The sequence below is a fragment of the Syngnathus typhle genome, linkage group LG14 (genome assembly GCF_033458585.1).
Source record: "Syngnathus typhle isolate RoL2023-S1 ecotype Sweden linkage group LG14, RoL_Styp_1.0, whole genome shotgun sequence".
NCBI lineage: Eukaryota > Metazoa > Chordata > Actinopteri > Syngnathiformes > Syngnathidae > Syngnathus > Syngnathus typhle.
The window spans coordinates 10,839,324-10,861,100 of NC_083751.1; the positions used below are offsets into that span (position 1 = coordinate 10,839,324).

General features: G+C 47.0%; 2 long non-coding RNA genes across 2 annotated transcripts in view; one reads left to right on the forward strand and one right to left on the reverse strand.

Moving 5' to 3' along the window:
• LOC133167153 (uncharacterized) overlaps positions 1-8,975 on the forward strand; it is a 52,286-nt gene extending 43,311 nt beyond the window's left edge. Inside the window, exons 2-3 of the long non-coding RNA XR_009717919.1 lie at positions 4,391-4,470; positions 8,722-8,975. This is a non-coding gene — a long non-coding RNA (uncharacterized LOC133167153). The remainder of the gene's footprint in view (positions 1-4,390; positions 4,471-8,721) is intronic.
• Positions 6,684-9,010, reverse strand: LOC133167154 (uncharacterized). The gene is made up of 3 exons (XR_009717920.1): positions 8,888-9,010; positions 8,689-8,820; positions 6,684-8,605 (listed from the first exon to the last, which is right to left on the reverse strand). It is a non-coding gene; the product is annotated as an uncharacterized LOC133167154 (long non-coding RNA).
• Positions 9,011-21,777: the final 12,767 nt, after the last annotated feature.

Genomic DNA, 21,777 nt, shown 5'->3' on the forward strand with positions numbered 1-21,777 from the left:
ATAGGTAGGCAAAAGATGAACAGTTGAAAGTTGGAACGAGTTGAATCGGTTGAAAAATGTAGAAGTTAGAGGTGAAAAACGAAATTTTGTGAAAATTTGTCGGAATTTTTAACGTGAAAACGAGAAATTTTCGAATTTGGGAATTTTGGGAATGTCGAGAATCCTTCCGAATGTGATTAGAATGTGCTGAATGATGTGAATTTCAAATTGGAACGACGTAAATGTGAAATGTCGAATGTGCCATTAAGAATGAATGGGGAAAAATTTGTCGGAATTTTGGGAATTTTGCGGAATCGGAAAATTTTCGGAACGAGAAAAATATAAGCGCTCATGTCGTGAATATTTGGAATACGTGAAAAGTGGAATGGAGTGAATCGGATGAATTATGTGGAAGATGAAACGTGTCAAAAAAGTGTGGAGAATAAAATAGAAGAATAATAATAATAACTAGAATTTTGCAATTTCTGGAGAAATTGCGTGTGAAGGCGAAATGTATGAATAACTTTTTCGGGGAATGCTGCCGAACGATGTTGAAACGTGTTGAATTACTTGAGAAATGTAGAATATTTGGAGAATTTGTGGTGAATTTCAAAATTGAAAGTTTGGAATATTTGGTAAGTGGGAAGTTGTGGAATAGGTAGGCAAAAGATGAACAGTTGAAAGTTGGAATGGGTTGAATCGGTAGAAAAATGTAGAAGTTAGAGTAGAAAAACGAAATTTTGGAGAATTTGGTTGAATTTTAAATTTGGAATTGTTGGTAAGTGGGAAGTTGTGGAAAAGGTAGGCAAAAGATGAACAGTTGAAAGTTGGAACGGGTTGAATCAGTTAAAAAATGTAGAAGTTAGAGCAAATGTTGAATCCCCATAGAGAATGAATGGGAAAATAAAAAAAAGCAATTGCGCCAAAATCTTTCTAAATTTGGAACAAAACCAAAAAAAACGGCCTCAGGAGGTTCACTTTTGGGGTAAAAATGTTGAAACGGGTTAAATCGGACAAAAAACGAAGACGTTAGCGCAAATGTAGCTATTTGGGGCACTTTGTGTTGAAATAAGGTCACTTCTGGCTTGATTCGGGTCATTTCCGGTCTAATTTGGGTCACTTCCGGTTTATTTGGGTCACTTCCGGTTTAAAACAGGTCACTTCCGGTTTAGCTGAGGTCACTTCCGGTTTATTTGGGGTCACTTCCGGTCTAAAAAGGTCACTTCCGGTTCATTTGGGGTCACTTCCGGTTTGATTTGGGGTCACTTCCGGTTTACCAGAGGTCACTTCCGGTCTATAAGGGGTCACTTCCGGTTTGATTTGGGTCACTTCCGGTTTATTTGGGTCACTTCCGGTTTAATTTGGGTCACTTCCGGTTCGTCTGAGGTCACTTCCGGTCTATTTGGGGTCATTTCCGGTCTAAAAGGGTCACTTCCGGTACATTTGGGGTCACTTCCGGTTTGATTTGGGGTCACTTCCGGTTTACCAGAGGTAACTTCCGGTCTATTTGGGGTCACTTTCGGTTTGATTTGGGGCACTTCCGGTTCATTTTGGGTTCATTGGGGGCACTTGAGGGTCAATCCAAGATGGCCGCCACACTGGAATTGGGGGTCAAGGGTTGAATGTGTAAGCGTAGTGGAAGTGGGGGTGAATGGGAGTGAATGTGGGAAGCATAAGGTCAATGCATTTGGAATGGGTTGAATCGGTCGAAAAATGTAGAAATTAGAGTAGAAAAACGAAATTTTAGAGAATTTTGGTTGAATTTCAAATTTGAGAATTTGGAATTTTTGGTAAGTGGGAAGTTGTGGAATAGGTAGGCAAAAGATGAACAGTTGAAAGTTGGAATGGGTTGAATCGGTTGAAAAATGTAGAAATTAGAGTGGAATAAAGGAATTTGAGAGAATTTTGGTTGAATTTCAAATTTGAAAATTTGGAATTTTTGGTAAGTGGGAAGTTGTGGAATAGGTAGGCAAAAGATGAACAGTTGAAAGTTGGAATGGGTTGAATCGGTTGAAAAATGTAGAAGTTAGAGGTGAAACACGAAATTTTGTGAAATGTCGAATGTGCCATTAAGAATGGATGGGGAAAAAATTGTCGGAATTTTGGGAATTTTGCGGAATCGGAAAATTTTCGGAATGAGAAAAATACAAGCGCTCATGTCGTGAATATTTGGAATACGTGAAAAGTGGAATGGAGTGAATCGGATGAATTTTGTGGAAGAAGAAGCGGGACAAAAAAGTGGCGGGAATAAAATAGAATAATAATAATAATAAAGTAAATGGAGTAGAATAACATATGTGTGAAGGCCTTCGCCTTCACACAATAATAGAGAATGGTGTAGAATAACATATGTGTGAAGGCCTTCGCCTTCACACAATAATAGAGAATGGTGTAGAATAACATATGTGTGAAGGCCTTCGCCTTCACACAATAATAATAATAATAGAGAATGGTGTAGAATAACATATGTGTGAAGGCCTTCGCCTTCACACAATAATAGAGAATGGTGTAGAATAACATATGTGTGAAGGCCTTCGCCTTCACACAATAATAGAGAATGGTGTAGAATAACATATGTGTGAAGGCCTTCGCCTTCACACAATAAAGTGAATGGAGTAGAATAACATAAGTGTGAAGGCCTTCGCCTTCACACAATTATCACGGCCACTGCTGCTTTGAAGACATGTTGTTTGTTGCTCCCCTTGAGGATCGGCCGTCAGCAAGAGCGTTGCCTCTTTCAGCAATTCTCTTTTCACGGTGCATCATTGCGGTATTTCCACATGTTCTGGGAAATGCACAGCGTCGTTGGAAATGCATCGGAGACCACCCATGCACACAGCAGCACTGATACCATTACATTTATCCCACTAAATTGTGCAGGGGAAAGAAAATTTCGATAAGGCAAGGCCCTCTCCCCTGGGAAGCCGGTCCAATTAGACGGGGCAAAGTCCCATTAGACGAGGCAGTCTTCAAATTGTGGGCTCCAACTGTTCCGCGGCAGTTTGAACAGTTGTTGATGCTATACACATGCTGTTTGTCTACATAAACAAGCACTTAGAGCCACCAAGCTTGACGATTTCAACTCAGTCTCGGCAGTGCAGGTCTGACCCGTCGACAATCTCACACCAAGTCACTCTCTGTTAGGGATATTGGAATCGCACATGGTATTGATCTTTTCTATTTCCGTCTCGGGTATATATTTTGGAAACAACTTAATATTTCAGCCTTGAGCTTTGATTACACTCATCAACAAAAGATTACTAAAGTTTTGCATCAGAGATGCAAGTCAGCGTTTGCAGATGATATTTTTTTTTCACACTGATTCCGGATCTGGCCTAGTTTTTTTCTCTCTCTGATAACGACGACAACAATAATAATGATACAAATAATACCAATGCTAATAACAGTAATTATACGATATTTATAAATTAAGGGAAATGAAAAGTTGATTCTGGCGGCTCGGTGGAGCACTGGGTAGCACGTCTGCCTCACAGTTAGGAGGGTGTGGGTTCGATTCCACCTCCGGCCCTCCCTGTGTGGAGTTTGCATGTTCTCCCCGGGCCCGTGTGGGTTTTCTCCGGGCACTCCGGTTTCCTCCCACAACCCAAAACCATGCTTGGCAGAGGCGTAGCCAAACTGGGGCGAGCTGGGGCGGCGCCCCGGTTAGGATTCCCTGCGCCCCGGTTGAAAAAAATGGAGCTTTCTCGATTCTTCATTTTCATGCCGTTTTTTTTCTTTCGGTCTTGCGCAAATGTGCTTGCGCTATTCTATGTGCGCGATGTTCTCCATTCACCGTTTGCCTCCCGGACCCGGATGTTGTTTTAGGGATCAGCGAACGGCGTGGGTGATGTTAGATTTTTTTTCCTGTGGGCGTGCGCCCCTACTGGAAAAATTCCTGGCTAGGTGTGAGTGCGAGTGCGTATGGTTGTTTGTCTCCGTGTGCCCTGCGATTGGCTGGCAACCGGTTCAGGGTGTCCCCCGCCTACTGCCCGATGACGGCTGGGATAGGCTCCAGCACGCCCGCGACCCCCGTCGGGACTAAGCGGTACAGAAAATGGATGGATGGATGGAAATGTTGATTCAGATATTTTGTAACAATGGTTCCGAGTGGGACTGCAGTGCAAGTGATATTAATAGAAGGCACTTTTGAAGCAGGTGTTCATGAAGGTGCACGGCTGTAGAACACCGATGGTGCCTTGGTCCTTTCTCTGACACCGCCCCCCCTACAACCCCCCGGTGCACCCTAATGCACATCCCGTAACGGCACATGCTGCGCTGGCACCATTGCTCATCCCCCGAAGCCCATTGTTCATTGTTTGTCTTCTCCAGTTTGTTCCCATGGGCCCCTGGCCAGTGAGAGGAAAAGGTCACTGTAAATATTGCACTGAAGTCCTCCCTCCCTCCCATCCAGCTCCTGAAGATGGAACAGGCCACCAGTGGGTGAGCACTTCCTTCCTGCGCAGGGCATTTCGACTACCGGACATCAAACAAGTAGGAATCCCTCAATGTCAAAGATCATTGTAGTGAGATGGTGTGCTGAGTGTTGACATTACAATAACCCGGGCTGCTCTGGGTTCTTTGGGACTCGGTTTGGAGAGCACAATCAAAGGGGGTGGCGCCAACATATTTGGATTTGAGCATTTTGACACGAACGTCATTTTTGATCATCTTAACTCACACAGCTTTGAAGAACGGATTTCTTAGCGGAAGACTGCTGGGGTATTTGTTGTGAATTTGCTTTTTGACATGGGGCAAGCCAAAACACACATCAGCTGAAGTAAAAAGAAGCAAGCCATCTTTTTGTTCGGTAGTTTATCGACAATCTGTTTTGGAAATACTTTGAATGGGAAGGGGTTCATGAAATGAAAAAGACTGAAAACATGAACATGGAAACACACACAGCTGTAGTCTAATTACATATTGCGGGGGGGTGGGGGTATAGATTCCAAACGTAGCATGTGAATGACGGCAGACAAAGTAAAAGTAGAGAAATAAATGTGAAATTGTGCAGGACTGCAGATTATGTCTTCAATTAATAAATATACAAGCTCTGTCATTTTGGTGAACTGATACTCACTGGTGTTATGAGAAGATGGAAGAGGGCTGAAGCTTTGTATAGGTCCGGACGTGAAAGGGGCATTTTCCCAAATCTGGTGAGGCCTTCGCCACCCAGGTTAAGATAACATGTCGGATGGCCTCTCATAACAGCCTTCCTTTCCGCCGTCGGGCCAGACAACAGGCTACTGTGAGCCACATGCAGAGCCTCTTTGCTGCCGAGAAACACTCTGGGAAACGTCTTTGAAAGATCCACAAGGGTGGCAAAAAAAAAAAACGCTTTGCAAATCCTTGTTAATCTCATTCTACACTGCCTTTGATTGTTTAACATGGCAACTCTTGTCATGTCTTGTAATTTTGAACTAGAAACCGTCTGATCGAGTTAATTTTAAGGAGCAAAACGCGCATATAGCTTACTTCTATTACTATCTTCTGATGTATTTAGAAGCATACCTTTCAGTACAAGGATATTTTTCAAAACATTCCTACGACCCAGCAGGGGGCGCCCACGTCATTGTCATTTGTGAGCTTGCCTCGCCACTTTGAAAGACAAAGTCACTCCGGTGTTATGTTGTTTATTATGTAATATCGTGACAGAATAATGGACGGCAGATGTAATTGCGTTATCTTTGCAGATATCTCATGCTTACACTGTGTAACCTATGTCATGTAAAAGCCATCACGCACTTAAAACAACCCCCGGAAAATGTCAGCACCATACTTTGTCCTTTATTGCTATAAAACTGAGACGTGATTGGTCATTACCCGAACAATTGTGATGTCATTTTTAGTTGACGGCAAGTCGCAAAATAGATCATCCCCCTGAGATGAAAAAAATGGGTGCATTTTACTGCTTAATTTAAATGCCACAAACAAAATATGAATCAAAATATCGTGTTTAGACTCGTGGGGGCCCATACAACACAATTGTGAAGAGTATTTTTCAATTTACTTCAATGAAGCGTTTCTGGTTGCGAAAGTCTGGGTGGCTGTTCAAACACATTGTAGCATTTGATTGAGCATTTCCTTTTCTGTCCTATTTAAAATTACAGGATACGTTCCATGAGTCTTTGAGTGAACATGATGTACGTATAGTTAGGTGTAGTTGAGACTGTATGCATATGTTGACGCAAACAATGTGCGTGTGGGTGCAAAGGTGATGCTGACAAGTCGACTGTTTGCTGTGAAAACAGTGCAAAAGAAGACAGAGAGGAAGCACAACACGGGTGCTTCTTTGAAGCACCGCACGCTCAAACGCTATTCTTAGTTAAGCCGGACAAAAGCGACACGGTTTGGCCCCAATGCCGATTCGGGCATCTCCTTGCTAAAGTGGGGGGTCATAGATTAGATCAAGAATGGGTTTGAGATAATACGAGATTTCTTCTGCTGATTGCGGAGTCGAGGAAGGGAAAGAACAGGCGCCGTTGGTGGTTTGGGGGAAGGGGTGTGTGTGGGGGAGGAGGGGGGGGTTCACGCATGGAGACCTGTCGGATTGTCGGTGGGGAAACGAGTGAACGGCAGTGCAAATTGAGGTCAGTTTCAGGCGGGCGGCGTTTTGGCTTTGATCCCGATGCCGAAGTGGATGAAAGACATCCTGCTTTGCTCAGCAATGGCGGAGGGGCGGAGGGCCGCACTCTTTCCACCTGATAAAGAAGGCCTCATACTGAACAATCGGTCAACCCCACAACGCGGGAGTTCTTTCTGTTTCGAGCTGTCTGTGTCATGGCTGGGAACTGAGTCGCCCACATGCAATTAGCTCAAGGAGGCTTGCCAATTCATACCTCAGCCTTGATTGACAGCTTTGTTGGTGCCTAACACCCGAAGGTGAAAAGGTCCCTGAGGACATACATGAATCAATTCATTGAGGAATCTTATTTATCGGACTGAGATTTGAATCAGTGGCACTATTGCATTTTAAGACATGTCCAAACAGCTGTAAATATTCTGGGCTGGTGTAAGCAAACTTGCCAGACAAATTCTTGCTCTGTCATAAACCAGCTTGCTTGATCTGCAATGAGAAACAATGAAACACGGCTGGACTCATCCAAAACGTTTTAATCTCCCGAGTTGCGCTCTGCAGCAAACATAAATCAATTTGCCTCACGGATTTGGTACAGTCAAATTGAAAATCTACACACTGCAGTTCCTGGACATTTTTGAGCAGGCAAATGTTAGCAGACGTGTAGAATCTATAACGACCCGGACATTGTGCGCATATGGCTTTCAAAGTGAGGACGAGCTCTGCTTTTGCAGTTCTTCCATATTGTTCACTACCCACGCCCAAGGCCACACTACATCCATACAGATCTTTTCAAGCCATACCCTTTTTTTTTGTTCTCCAAACCCATTCCAGCAAATATGGGCAATTGAGAGTCTTCAATTAAAACACATTGTGGGGATGTGGGAAGAAGCCCGAGCACCCACTGCAGCTTCTACAAATTGTCACCATTCATTCAATATTGAGTTGGTTGTTAGGTTTATTTTTATTTTGCAGATTGCATGACCTCAAGTTAATTTTTTGTCATGGTCTCCTCACAAAAGCAACAAACAGATGATTATGTCACAGTCCCCTCAAAGTAAAGTGACACCTTTAAAAAAGTTGGTTTTGATCACTGTGACAATCCGTTGGCATTCCCGTGGGACCGCGCCCGAGCGCCTTATGTAATTCAATGTTCATGACACGACATCAACATGAGTCCCTGTCTGGGATGTTTTTTTAAATGTAATTCATGGAACAAAAAGAGCAATCTGACACCTCGCAAACACCACCACAGTTTTTTACTCACCCAGATTGTGTAACTTGTGTTTGTTGTTCCCAGAGGCTGTGGATGTTGGTCAGGTCCCCTGAGAGTGTCTGTACGTGTAGATTGTGTAACTCAGTGGTCCCCAACCACCGGGCCGCGGACCGGTACCGGTCCGTGGGTCACTTGCTACCGGGCCGCCAAGCCGCACAGAATTTTTTTTTATTTTTTATCGACGATCAATTAATTCAGGTCAAGACACTCGTCCCGGTCACGTGACATGTTTCCCCAGTCGAGCCCGCAAAGGTAATATGTGGCGACAGGCTAACTAACCAGGCAATGAAGCACTCAAAACTGCTTCAACACATGGAGACCAAGCATCCTGCAATAAAAGACAAACCTTAATCACTTCGGGTGTCATTGTCTCCGATTACGTCTAGATGGGACCGGCTCGTTTCTGAGAAACAAACTCAGTGCTCCCAGTAATTCAACGTAATGGTGAGTTTTATTTTTGTCATTTGTACTTGTTTTTGTCAGTCGTATCATTTTATTTCATCGTATTTGTATATTTATTATAAATGTATTATTTATTTATTTACATAAATGTATTATTTATTTATATAAATGCCGGTCCGCAAAAATATTTCTGACATGTAACCGGTCCGTCGCGCAAAAAAGGTTGGGGACCACTGGTGTAACTGACACGCTTCTACCTATGAGGAAACATCTTTCAATTAAGAGCACTTCTTCAAACCTAACAGGCACCATTATAAAAGGTGATCCGACTGGACATGGCACCCCAAAGGTTGGACAACATTGAAAGACAAACCCTAAAACAAACCAAAAAGTTCAGGCCGTCATCATGCATGGCCTCAGTTACAAATGTGTGTGCAAATGCAAAAAAAACTTTCACCTCTTGATGAAGATTTTGTATCTTTCTCCTCAGTGAAGCAGCTGAAGGACGAGGTCACCCAAGGCCCGAGTTGCCGGGCTCTCTCACGTCAATCCTTCATCTGTCGTTGTGAGCTTTTCACATTCCCAATGCCTGAGGACACACGTAAAAACATTCTGATCAAGAAGAAGAAGCGTAATCGCACTTCTGGGGGTTCCACCTGCAGGACAGTAGAAGAGTCAACTTGTGGTCGATCGTGTTCCAATCAGGACACTTTGGCTTGCAAGTGCTTGAGAGGCGGGAGGAAACATGCAAAGCTTCTGGGAAGCGTGCCTTGGCGACGATGATGGACGCAAGAGGGCCGGCCTTCGTTGTTGCTGCTGGAAGAGAAAGTGCAAGTGTTTACGTTATCTTTCTCTCCGACACGTGGAATAGAGCCAGACGAAGCCGATACATTGGCGTATATCCGACACGTCTCTCAGGAAGCAGTCTCCTATTGTGTACGCATCTGCAATATATAAATATCTGCAATGTTCTCTATTCTCATGCTTTCAAAGTGCAGAGAGTCGCTGCAAATCAGGCCGGTGCTGGATTTGCAGGCAGGTAATCCTTACGCACATGAAATGTTCTTCTCTCAAGACACAGGTTGGGATTAAAGCGGAGAGTTATCGACACGTACTGCACACGCTTGGAGAAAGCGCGATTAACATAGAAAGCGACACGAGCCTTTGTGAGAGCGGTGCCGAGCGAGCTCAGCAGCTGCCTGTGTTGCCCAAACAAAAAGCCGACCTGAGTGGGAGCGCTTCGCAATGGCTTGATAGAAGCGTAACCCCCCACTTAAAAAAGTCAACCTCGACTTTGCAGAAATGCACCAATTGCGCGACATCATGGCAAAGGTGCACGTATCAAGCGCAAAACGTGAGCCAACACTAAGCACATACACTCATCAGGTGTAAGTTAAATGTGTTTGCTTTCCATGTGACGAGCTACGTTTGCTGTGTTTATTGCTTGCCATGGTCAGTGATGATGATATGATTGGCTAATTGCTTTATTGCTACAGCATGCGCTATCATTCACAACCTGTTTGTCAAGTCCAAACATCACTGCAGTGATTCATGTTCATCTGACAACTTTCGCAAGAACATCAACGTCGCATCGATTTAGCTGTCTGGAGATAACGGCAAAGGTGAATCAATAATGAACATTGTAAATGTAAGGGTGACTGGTGTGGGTCAAATTAATATTTGTGACCGAAACCATCGAGTTTAAAAGAAATTCAGATCCTTCGCAAACATTTTGATGCGACTGTCTGTGGGATATGAATTCAAAGACTCAATCTGTTACAGCTTATCAAACAAACGGGGAGGGGAAAAAAAGCAGTGGGAGGTGTGTTCTTGAATGTGGCAACGGCGCGGCCGCTACCTTAGAAACATAACAACGTGTCGTTGCTCAATGACGGCAAGGGATTGCCCTTTCTGGAGATCCTCAAAGACTTTCCCAAACTAAAAATAGACATGTGCTCTTTGCAGTAAGGCAAATACACCTGAAAGCTGCCCAGCGGACGAGGCCCAACAACCACTTGAAACGCAACCACAGAAAAGCGTTGTTCCTCAGATGCTTACATTCTTTACACTCGCTCCACTTTGTCCACGGCAAAACATGGAGCCGCCATCTTCATCTGTTTGATGTTTCCCGCTCTTTTTTCATCCTCCCCTCCAAAGAGTCGAGTCTGAAAGGCTGCGCAGGGATTTTTAAGAGCACGTTTTGTAGCCATGGTGAACAATGAGCAGGAATTCAAAGAAGTTCAGGGAAGAAACGCGGAGACAATGCTCAGCTGGGAAAGACTTGACGATGGCTCATTGCTACACTACGTGCTAAATCTCGGCTTTTGTGCCCGAAGCTTTGATCCCAAAGTTCTAGCGACCCGCCGGTGGAGTCTGTTTGCTCCTGTTGGCATATGTTAAGACTTTCCATTATGCGCCGGATTCACAAACAGCCCACGCTCGCTCACAGATTAGTTTACGTAAAAGCCAAAATACCGAAAACGTTCTTTTGACACTGCCAAGAGGTAATCTGTAGACGAATTTGCAGACTTTTCTTTGTACAAGTGCTGTCTTTTGAATGTCTCAACATACCATAGAGTAAAAAATACATTTGCAAATCAAAATGAACACAAAAATCGACTTAATACTTTGGGTTTTGAACCACTTGTTTACTGAGATATGCACTTGAAAGGCAACCAACCCTTGCAGAGGGACAAGCAAAGAGTGTGTGAGCGCAGTTGATGTTTACTATTTGATTTCTAAATACACATGCTGACAAATTGTGTTCTACAAAGTTATCTGCGAGTGGTAGCAAATTTGGATGCATGTTTCAGCCTATAGAAAAAGTGCACGCATGATTAATTGCATTCAACTCATCATTGCATTTTCAGTGAGGTACCAGCACTTTGAATTACAGTACGAGGAGTTTGAGTGGGGACGGTTCCAGGATTTTTGCTTTCCTGTGGCCAAAGTGGGGCTTGACCGATATTTGGGGCTTGACCGGTAACTAAAAGGCTGGGGCCACATATTTATGACCCCTTTACGTAGTGTAGCACTGGGCGCTAACTGCTAACTGCTACAGCATGCTCACACCACATCACGTCTCGTTTCCATCATCCTCCCCGGGACACAATTGCGTGACCAAGCAGATAAGATCCATTCAATTCTTGCCTACTTTATTCTACATTTGGGTTCTTCTGCCTTGACCGTGCACCTCAAAAGGGATCGGCAACAAAAATGTAAGCATGACAGACACTAATGGTATGATAATCGCTGCAGAGGTAGACGCAAGTGGAGAGAGTGTGTTGTCTGCCAACATATCTGAGCGCAATTGAGCGGATGATTGAGCAATCACAGGATTAACGTCTTGGTTGCGTATGAACTTACACGTACATGCACACGCACGGCACAGCAATAATTTCGATTAACATCACAACCCAGCACGCGCTAGGTGCCAAGAATTCTTCTCTGAGCAACATGTAACACACAAACACACACAGACACACAATTGTCACGTACCGGCACCACCTGTGACAGGACCACACACCCCTATCAGCGGAATCGCCGCCACCTGCCACAGGCTCATGGACAGCGCTATATCAACGCCGCCAGTGCAAACCCGAGTGTCCGGCTGTCCCGTGATATTGCTTCGCTCTCCGGTCCACGACAAACTGACGTCCTTGAAGAATCGAAGATACAGCAGAAGAGGTTGTTTTTCCCAGCCTAATCGCCGATCCAGCGCCAGCTCCAGCTACTCCCACCTTACCTCCCGCCCGCAATAAAGTCTCTATCGCTACGCACTTGGCTGTACTGTCCAATCCCTTACAGTACAGACGGACCAACGCTATGCAGCCAGCGAACGAAGAGACGGCATTCGCCCGACTGGAGCGGGCCGAGACCGCCATTAGCAGCCTGTTCGTGCCTGAGGGCCTGCGCTCGTCCGTGCTGCAATGGGCACACGACTCACGCCTGGCCTATCATCCCGGAGCTGCGCGCACGAGGTACGTGGTGAGACAGCGTTTCTGGTGGCCCACCTGGCAAGTGGACACCAGCGATTACATCAGAGCCTGCTCAATATGTAACCGCTGTAAGACCTCTACTCGTCCTCCGGCCGGGCTGCTCCAACCCTTGCCGGTTCCCCGGCGTCCCTGGTCTCACCTGTCTATCGACTTTGTCACGGGCCTTCCCCCCTCGGAGGGGTACACGGTGGTCCTCACGGGGGTGGACCGGTTCAGCAAGATGACCCCCTTCATTCCTCTGCCTAAGCTTCCGTCCGCGAAGCAGACTGCGTCCATCATGGTGCGGGAGGTGTTTCGTCAACACGGCCTCCCACAGGACATCGTGTCGGACCGTGGCCCGCAGTTCGCTTCCACCTTCTGGGCGGAGTTCTGCCGACACCTCGGCGCTACGGCCAGCCTCTCGTCGGGGTTTCACCCTCAGTCCAATGGTCAAGCGGAGCGTCTGAACCAGGAGCTGGGCAGGTCCCTCCGATGCATGGCCGCCGGGGATCAGCGTGGGTGGGTCCAACAGCTTCCTTGGGTGGAGTACGCTCACAATTCCCTCCCCAGCTCGGCTACGGGACTGTCCCCCTTCCACTGCGTCTTCAGGTACCAGCCACCCTTGTTCGCCCACCAGGAACGTGACACGGCGTGCCCGTCGGCCCAGGCTTGTGTCCGCCGTTGTCGTCGTGCCTGGGCGAAGGCCCGGACCGCTCTTCTCCACTGTTTCAGGCTACGCCCGCCAGGCGAACAAGCGCCGGTCGCCGGCTCCCGAGTACAGAGTGGGCCAGCGGGTGTGGCTGGACGCAGGATTTGCCGCAGCGAACGGGATCCCGCAAGCTGGCGCCGCGCTTTGTTGAACCGTTTCCCATCCAGAAGGTGATCAGCCCGTCCGCTGTCCGTCTCCTCCTTCCTGAGTCCATGAAGGTACACCCCACGTTCCATTGGCGCCCGTGCTGCCGCCGCCGGCCCAGCTCGTCGATGGGGGCCCGGCTTACGCCGTCCGCTCCCTGCTCCGATCGCGGCGGCGCGGTCGTCGTTTCCAATACCTGGTGGATTGGGAGGGCTATGACGACGCCCACTGCTCCTGGGTTCCGAGCCGCTGGATCCTCGACCGTTCGCTTATCACGGAGTTCCATCGCTGTCACCCGGGCCCCCGGCCCGGGCGGTCGAGGGGCCCAGAGGTAAGGGCCCGGGACGGCCTTGTCCGCCGGTGCCGGAGTCTTCTGCCCCCGCGTCCGTCGATCCTGCGTCCGACGAGGAGTCGGACGTTTCAACGGAGTACTAACCCCCCACCTGGTCGTCCGGGGGGTTTCCTTCCTCTGCCTGCTGGTCTTTTTTGTCTTTTAGTGCTCTGGGGACGTCGGGAGCCGTCCCTTGTGGGGGGGGGTTCTGTCACGTACCGGCACCGCCTGTGACAAGACCACGCCCCCCTATCAGTGGAATCGCCGCCACAGGCTCATGGACAGCGCTATATCAACGCCGCCAGCGCAGACCCGAGTGTCCGTCTGTCCCATGATATCGCTTCGCTCTCCGGTCCACAACAAACTGACGTCCTTGAAGAATCGAAGATACAACTTGTTTTTCCCAGCCTGATCGCCGCTCCAGCTACTCCCACCTTACCCCCCCCGCCCGCAATAAAGTCTCTATCGCTACGCACTTGGCTGTACTGTCCAATCCCTTACACACAATGTCTGTCTGTGTCCGTCCGTCCCAGCAGCATTCTGCATTCATTGTCAGGTTTTGAGGTCACAACGATATGAGACATTTGTCTTAATTAGCATGTGACGTGGGGAAAGTGCAAGTTTTCCGCGGTTAAATAATGATCAGCTTCTGTGCCCGCAAGCAGAGTAGCTCATGGTTGTCAATCTCTTTGCTTGGTCACATCAGTGGCCTGCAGAAGAAAAGATATTGCGCTGTTACTTTTAAAATCAAGGCTGTTGTTACAGCTTGACCAACCGCCATCCTCTCACCCCCTTCCTTTCTCTGTGGACTAAAAGAGTGCAACCCCTGCTGAGTTTCTCATGCTGCACATAACATGCTAGCACGCACGTGCACACACACACACGCGCAAACATACTGTTGCTTGCATGCATTGACGCCACAACTTGATCAATGTAAAAGAGATTCGCCGTGTAACATGCCGTGTGAGCCACCCGCGACAGTTTTTCAACAGTACTTGTGACGACTTATCTTATCGGCTCATCTGGATGGTGGAAAAGCAAATAAGCACACACGCACAGCCACTCTTTGACTCACGCACTTTTGGTATGTGAATCCAGTGAGGTGGAAACTGCACCATCACCAATGAAGTTGTCACTTTTGAGCTATTTGAGCAAATTCATCTGTAGAAGTGCTGCTAAGAAAGGAAATATTTCCATGAATTACGGTTCTGTTTGAGATCTCCATATCAATTGCTATTATTATGCGGACTGATGAATTGTGATTGGAGTAAATCATGCCAACCAATGGCACGAGCGTGTCATCGTATTCTATCACTGTGCTCAGAAGAGGGCCCGCCGAGTTGACGGCGGTGAGGAATGTCTGACCCGGCATACCGGCTTTCCTACGTCCGTCAGAAGAAGTTGTCGCTTACCCTTTGCGGCCTTATTGTGCTTCATCGCAAAGTTGTGTTCAAGTCAAGGCTGGAATGGACAACATCTTCCTCACCGATGACGTGTGGTTCCATCAATCACTACAATTGTACTTAAAGATTGATCTCAAAAGATGATCAAATCGTTCTTGTGCTGTTTTCTTCTTTTCATTTCGGTTGTTAGAAAATGACATTTTGAGCGGAGAGCAAATTCCCGGTGATTTAGGGTTGACTTTCACTTTTAGCCAATATTATCGTAAACAGTTCAACATCGCCAAGGGCCATGGCGAGAAAAGCCCGGAAAGCGGTTTTTCTCAAGGAACAAGTTCTGATGCTATGACATTGCTCACAAGTATCTGGGCTATGCACCTCGGTCAGACTCTGAAGATCAGGTGCGGTTGCACCTGGCAGAGGGTCAGTTGAAGGTGCACGTCACTCACTTGGGGGGCTGGCCTTCAGCGGTCTGCCACAAATTCACATATCTCAGGTTCAGACCTCAACTCGTGCTCTGGACACTCGTCATGTCTTTACTTTTTTGTTGTTCTTGTGTGGCATCCGCCGGACTGGTTAAGTAATCGCAAGGAAATTACATTTTGGGGAAAGCCTGTCACGCAGCCACAACGGCTTTCTAATCATCCTACCATAAACAAGTTCAGTTGTAAGCAGACACAGAAAGCAGGCGCAAGCGTAATTATGGGCTTTGTGTTGTTTTTCAGATCTGCTGTCAGAGAGCCGGCTTGTCTAACAAACACAAAACCCAACTCGGGCTGGACGTCTCTCTTTGGATCCGCACCTGCATGAATCACAACACTTCTGATTCAGACATCTTGAAAGCACAATCACAGAGTCTAAATTTAGACGAGGCAAAGAAAAATGTCTTTTGTTTTGGCCGTGTAGGGAAGCCCCGACGCCTGGTGATCCCGGTGCTAGCGATCACTGTCAAAACAACATTTCTGAAGAACTGGTTTTTAATTGCGCCCGCAAGACAAACAAACACATGCCAAACCTCAACAGCTCAACATACACGCAAGGGCATTCTCTCAACAATGACTCACAGCCATTACCTGAACTATTAAGGCTTGTGAAACACTACCTGGGTAGCCCGCAAAATCGGACTGACATTCACTCTTGACTCGTATTTCAGAGCAGCGGCTAAGTATGTTTGGGCATTCACGACAACGCCCAGTGCCACAAGTTAGCCATCACTCATGTAAAACGTCCGAGCGCACGCAGGTGCCGTGAGCACACCACCGCGTCACAAAACCTGCTCGACCGGCGATAAGGGGAGGCCGACGCTATCCAAACATGGCACAAAGGCCAGAGGTGTCGGCACGATTCCTCGCCTGTTTTGACGATAAGGAATGCGCTTGTAGCTGTAAAAAAGTATTTTTCCACGCAGCCGTTGTGGTGTGGCTCGGCGATGAGAGAAGCCATGTGTGAACTACAAAGTGTAAACAGGCGCAGGACCAGTCTTGCTCTCAAGTTAATATGAGGCCGTCCGTCACTGTTCAAAAGTAGTCCGTCAACTTTCTGTGATGTCAAATGTTCCTGTGCTGCGTAGATGGCCGTCCGTCCTACCTTTCCAAAGCAATTTCGCCAACACTGCACAGCGCATAAAATATGACCAGCTCAGTGGCCTAGTGGTAGAGTGTCCGCCCTGAGGCTGGAAGGTTGTGGGTTCAAACCCCGGCCGGGTCATACCAAAGACTATAAAAATGGGACCCATTGCCTCCCTGCTTGGCACTCAGCATTAAGGGTTGGAATTGGGGGGTTAGATCACCAACTGATTCCCGAGCGCGGCACCGCTGCTGCTCACTGCTCCCCTCTCCCCTAGGGGATGGATTAAAATCACACGGGGATGGGTTAAATGCAGAGGACAAATTTCACCACACCCAGGTGTGTGTGTGACGATCATTGGGACTTTAATCTTTAATCTTAATCTTTAAATAAGACAGTTTGGTGCCTTCTCTGCCTTTTCTTGGTACTGGAAATGATGCAGACAGACCACAGTGCTGCCCAGCGTATTGTGTGGCACACAGCGGTACTACACTGAAGCGGCGAAATTTGCACTACGAAGATTTTTCTGGGATGTGAATGACAACTGAATAAATATTTTGTATGTCGAGTAATGCACATCGGCATGTTTGAATGCTGGAAAGGTTTGCGTTATTTATTTTCCGCTCGTGGTTTCAAGCACGTCTGACAAAAGCATAGTCATTGTTATTTTGAGGGGAAACTTGCATTTGGACATGTTTGCCGTGAAATTTGTGAAAGCTTTCCGTGTTGCGCGCAAGGGTAATCGTCTCAAAAGCTGTAACGATGTGATTGGCGGCCGTCGGGCCATTGAATTGGAGTGTAGCCGAAGCAGGCGATGGCGTGCGGTGGCCTTTCAAACACAGCTCCGTTGGCTCTCACTCGTGGACCACCTGGGTGATCTGTTTATGGAAGTCATCCTTGCTTCTGGCCCTGAGCACATTTAAGCTATTCGTGCCTCTTTTGTTTACACAAGGACAATTTCTAATGTCTACTGCTCAAGCTCTGCGGAGATTAGAAACAGAGGGGCTTGTTGGACTGAATGCTTTTCCGTCCAGGGGAAAGTTCTTCTGAGATAGTTCAGTGTCTTGGATTTACGTAACTCCTACGTTGGATTACTCCGGGCTTTCAGAGAAACCTCCTAAATGGGGAATTGTCGTACTCTGAGCTTCTCAACAATCGCCGTGTGAACTTTGATTCCGGAAAAAAAAAAAAAGCGTCAGGTATCGCGTGTGCCGTTCGTGCCAAAGATTTTCCAGTGGGGAATTGTCAAGCGGCGCTTTGCACTGTTATCGTGCAGTGTTTTGCTCCTGTTGTGAAAAGTGTTTTTCAGTTAACCCAAACAGCGTCTATAGTAACAGTGATATTATCTACCTGAGCATGCGGGGCCCACCTGCAGGGCTGGAACACGCAGAGGGAGATGTTTTACCTCGTCTGCACGAACGGGCCTGGAGCGTGTGTGGTGGGGGCGGGCGGGCGATGGGGTGCTGTATAGTGTGAGGAGGCGGAACTTTAGAGAAGTTTACAAGCTAACACACAGTCTGCTGTTTGGGCAGGTTGCGCTTACAGATCTGCTGACTTTTCACTGGCTAGTTTTTTTTCTTTGCTTAAGCAGCCAAACTATAATTATTCCGACGTATGGAAACCTAGGCACGCAAGAGCAAGTGAGAAGAACATTTCTAAAAAGAAATAGTCTCGTATTGTTGTCTTAAAACGACTGTAGCTGCAGTGCAAATATCACACTAGCGCATTTGAGCGCCATTCTCTTGCCCTCAAAAACAAAGTCAAAGTCAAAAGTCAAAGTCTGCTTTATGGTCAATCTCTTCACATGCCAAGACACACAAAGAAATCGAAATTACGTTTCCACTATCCCACGGTGACAAGACATAGTACACGACCTACATACAAGCAAACAACACAAAATAAAAACAAGAAGGCACAAACAATGAATAATAAGAGTGATGAATAAATAATAAATAAACAATAACACAATAAATAAGAGGAGCAAAACGGAGCAAGTGTGCATACAGCAGACAGTCAGAATATAGCGCAAAAGTACAGGACGCTACGCAGAAGGGGGGAGAGAGTTCAGGACCTTAACAGCCTGGAGTATGAAGCTGTTGGTGAGTCTGGTGGTGCGGGAGCGCAGGCCCCTGTACCTCTTCCCAGAGGGCAGAAGATCGAACAAAGAGTGAGCGGGGTGACTCACATCACTCACAATCGTGGTCGCCTTGCGGGTGAGATGGGAGGTGTAAATGTCTGGTAAACAAGAGTAACCTCTGAATGCAACTCTCGTAGCATTATGAGAACTGGGCTTTTACCCGCTTTGACCGCCCATTTTCTGTCAGCTGAAGGAAACACAGAATTATTTTCCTGAGCGGGCACTGCACTTTTTTGTCCAAGGCCAATGGTGTTCATGTGTAAGCTGCTAAGGATTGAACTGCACATTTAAATGTGAACAGGCGGAAATGAGTCTAGAAGGATATTTATTATCTGACACGTCTGCACCAGATTGGAGCTGCGCTGCGCAGGCGGGAAGCCGTTATTTGTTCCCGTGGATCGATGCTAGCGCGGAGGTAACGCACCTTACCATCCAGCTGGAGGAAATTTCTTGACAATTCAACATCCCATTTTTAATGGCATGAATTATCACCAAATCAATATCTCGTAGCACGAGGACAAACAGCAACATACCAGCCTCGGTTTCTAATCACCCGTGCAGTGAGCCAATCTGAAAGTGTGAGCTTTTGTCCGCAAAAGATCTTCCTACTTGGGAATGTTTCATTTTTCATGATGAACTGTGACGGTGGAGATATTCCAAATAAACGACACATTCTGATGCTAAAGTAAGGCCACGTTCAAAATCACTCGAATTACGTATTACGTATTAAAACTGTTGCCAATTCCAAGATACCAAATGCTGACACGGAACTCACAGGCGGGTGTTTGTTAGGCTTTTGTGCCGGGCCTCCTTGGTAACTGCTCTCAATCATCGCCGCTATTTTTGCAGGTAAAACCCCGGAGGCAAGCGTTCCGCCTCTCAATCAAAGACGAGAGAGGGGCGGTTAAGGTTCAGACAGAGCAAAAATAGCAGCAGGGAGCCCCGCGGTAGGTTGAGCAAAGCATCTCGTGCAAGCCACTATGCGTGAATAGAGTGTTTGGATCCTATTTCAAGTTTAGACAGAAATGGGCTGAACGGCTGCCAGGTAAACAGCGCCGCACAGCTACAGAGGCAGCTACCGAGGCAGCTACCAAGGTCGGTAATGAGGCAGGGACCGAGGCAGGTACCGAGTTGGCCCGGTTTTCGCCGTTTGCCGACACAAAAGCACACAGCCGACAGACGGGATCCGGGGGCCGGCCACGGCCGAGATCAATCGTAGTACCGCCTTTTCTTCTGGCTGGCCTTCCTTCGTTGAGCCCAAACGCCGCCCACACCTTGCGAGGGGAGCCTCGCGTGTCAACGGATGAAAGGACCGATAGTGTCACATCACGTGAAGCCTGCGTTGCCCACATTCACAAGCTGAGCTTGAGTGAAAGGCATGCAAAACAGAAACATTTGGCTAGTAGGACTAAGGGGGGCACTCGCATTTGCATTGACCCTCATCAACTATTCTCAAAACTGGGGCAAGAATGAGTGGCGATGAGCCCGCGCGCCCCATGCCTCCAGGCAGGTCTTGAGCTCAGCTGCAGGAGTCCTGCACCTTTGCCCTTGGTTTCCCTAAGAACCGTCCTGTTGACTTTCCATGTTTATGTGTATCTATTTTTTTTCCACTCTGTTGGTATGGAAGGGCGTGTTCACCTCAGGTAAGAATGTGAAAGAACCTAAAATAGCAACATGCGCTTGCCAAGTGACTGCAGGGTAGTCTGTACTTTTTAAAAAAAAAATCATAATCAGATTTCATTTACTGAGATACAACAAAAGTGATGGCACTGGTGGCAAACTGTACTCGACGGAACACGACCTGGCCACCGTTCGCACTTGAAGCTTTCTCATGTGTCCTTGCGCAGTGAGAACATTTTGTTTGTTACTGTTTGATTACAGGGACAACACCCCCCACCCTGCCCTTACATGATTTCTAACACACAGAGCTATGACAAAGCTGAGTGCAAGGTTTTGTTGCCAGCTGCCACGTTTCACGGAATAAACAAGACGGCATCGGCCATTTTGGCTGAGCGCCCTCACAATCCATCGTCCACTTTCACACACATACACACACACACACACACACACACACACACACACACACACACACACTGTAAATTAGGGCAGACAGACATACACATGTAGGTTTGTCCAAAAAGCCTGGAAGGAATTCATGGCTGTGAAGCAGACGGTTCATGTACCTGCCTATATGTCCCAAGCAGGCAAGTCTACCTTCAAAGACTAAACATGCTGCAGGGAATCTTGGGAATCTCAGCAACGCGGGACCTCTTGTTGCTGTCGTTGCCTGCTGTGCTCACACGCGCACACACACACACATACACACACACACACACGCGCAAACACACATGTGGGCACACACACACGCAAACACACATGTGGGCGCACACATTCTGCACTTTGTTTACAGCTAGACATGGGGGTGGGACACTCCTCACTCGGGGAGAAGAAAGCAAAGCCATGCTGAGATCCAGGTAAGAAGTCATCCTGAGACACGCAGACAAGAGGTTGCGTGTGAGCACAAAGAACCACAAAGGTGCGGTTATTTTTGGAGCATTGAAGGATTTACCCCATGAATTTACACGGGTGGAATTCCACTCATGTCAACACTTTGACAAGTTGTCTTCTCCTGTTCATCTCAGTAGACAAGCTCGTACGATGCGGTGCCAAATTGAACAGACGTTTGCTAACAAGTTATATAAGCCCGGCGCACCCCCGACCGTACGTGAGAGCTGCTCTGACTTCTTCGACCTTGTTGTCTTTATGATTTGATGAGATCATATTTTTCTTTCATATATCTGCAATGTTGAAAGTATCTTTTTTTTTTTAAATAAAAAAGCAAAACTCTGGTGTGTTAGCTAAACATCCACAAGCCCTCCCAAGTCTTGCGTGTCTTGTGAGCGTTACACAGTCCCAGTGAGGGAAATGAATGCTATCTTATTAAAGTCTCATTTGAGTGTTTGACATTTTTGGCTTTGATCCTCTGGGGGCAAAAGTTTGTTTTCGGCACCAGAGACTAGCGGGCGCTTCTCCCGAATGTCTGACTTGAACTCTTTTCACCACCAATCGAAATTGTGCCTGTTTGGCTGAACTCAAAGACATTCAAAAGAAATGCTGCGTAAGTAGCATCACCTTTTCGAAGAAGACAAAGATCGGCCCAATGTCGTTGTCTCCTTGTCTGCACCCACGCAAAGTTGCTGAGCATCATTGATATGCTGCCAAGTAAATGACTAACTGATTGTTTTGAATCAAAGACCACCTTTGGAGGCCTAATTTGCATTT